This window comes from Aplysia californica, unplaced genomic scaffold, assembly GCF_000002075.1.
Source record: "Aplysia californica isolate F4 #8 unplaced genomic scaffold, AplCal3.0 scaffold00178, whole genome shotgun sequence".
NCBI lineage: Eukaryota > Metazoa > Mollusca > Gastropoda > Aplysiida > Aplysiidae > Aplysia > Aplysia californica.
Window position 1 is genome coordinate 518,617 of NW_004797448.1, and position 1,849 is coordinate 520,465.

A 1,849-nucleotide genomic window follows, 5' to 3' on the forward strand; every position below is an offset into this window, starting at 1 on the left:
ATGGGCATGAGCGCGCGGAAAAACGGCGAGTCCCCAAAGGTGAGCTCCGCGTCCTCAGGGATACACTGGATCACCTTGTCCATAGCGGCTGTCGCAGAAATCCTTAAAGGAAAAAAAAAGAAAGAAAAGAAAGTAAAGAATAGTTCTTCATACTGTTAGGGTGTATAGACGTCATGGCATGACCAGCAACTGCCGTAGAAAACTGTTTCTAAAACTTCGCGCATGCGTGTGAGAACAAGTGGCGTCAGTGGCCTAGTGGTTAGGCTCTCGGACTCGCAACCGTAAGGTCGTGGGTTCGAATCCCGTCAGGGGCACAACGTGTGTCCTTGGGAAAGGCACTTTGCACACATTTTCCTCACTTCACCCAGGTGGGAATGGGCTACAGACAGTGAACGATCTTGTCAGTTTGATAGTGTTTGAGCGCGTAAAATCCGCAGCTTGCACTGTATGCTTCCGCAGAAGCTGAGAATGTTTCTGAGTGTTCTTAGGGGGTCTGCTGGGGTAATAATAGTTGTAAAGCGCATAGAGCATGCTCTTGAGCATGGATATGCGCTATATAAATGCAGTTATTATTAATTATTATTATTATTAAGCCTTGATATTCCAAGGTTCGTACAATACGTTCGACTCCGCGTCACAAAAATGGACATGTAATCCTCCTTTCACTTTCACACAAGTGTACAGTCGACTCCGCTTGTATGGTTTTAGTAACTGTTTCAAGGCGCTTGCAACACTATAAGGTCATATAAGTGCCGCAGATTAGAGGTGTTACAAGAGAGTAACAAACACAAAAAAGAAGGAGGGGACATAAAGACGATAGATGTTTGATAGGAAAGAAGAAGCAAACCACACCAGAACACCCACCAACCTCCCACTCTGCTTGTGTTGAACGTGCTTGAGTTGATATTCGGTAACGTTGATTTTTTTCTCCAGCCCCTCTTCTTCTTTACAGATCCCAACAGTGATCTTTTTTTAACCCCCCCTTCCCCCTCCTACACACACTCAATATATTTTTTTAATTCTCAGTCCTTAAACTAAATCAAAGCGTATTTCTCACTTCACGTCACATTGACCCAAATGTCGAGGTCCCACAGTGAATGAAGAATTCGGACCTGCGAAGTAGGTCGGGTAAGTTCCGAATGAAACGCTCAAATTGTCTTTTATCGACGTATTCATGCCATTATCAAGCAATCTGAGAAAATATAATGCAATTGACCTATCCACAAGGTCACCAACGAGGAAGTGTTTAAGGAAAACAAGACAGATCCCAGTCAGAGATGAGGTAGGGAAAAGGCGGTGGCGATAGATTGGACATACTCTCAGGATGTCAGGCAGCTGCATAACAAAGAAAGAGTTGGATTGGAATCCACAGGAGGGTAAAAGATCAAGGGGAAGACCGCGTGGAACCTGGAGAAGAATCACCGAAAAGGATGTACAGAAAAGTGGGAAGAAATGGAACAGCACCAAGAGGCTAGCCCAGGATAGAGAAAGGTGGAAGGTGTTTGTTCGTGACCTATACCCTGGTGCAGGGTGAGAAAGTATTTGTTCGAGGCCTATACCCTGGTGCAGTGTGAGAAAGATGATGATGATGGTGACAACATACCAGCATTCATGATGAATTTGTGTGTAGGTTTTGGCCTTGGCGATATCGTAGTAGACAAAGTCGTGGTGTCTTGAGTACAAGATGACCTTCTTCCTCCGGGTGAAGTCCACATTGACATCTGCCCAGCGCTGTGGAAAGTGCAGTGGTGGTGGTGTGGGGATAGATAGATAGATAGATAGATAGATAGATACAGATAGATAGATAGATAGATAGATAGATAGATAGATAGATAGATAGATAGATAGA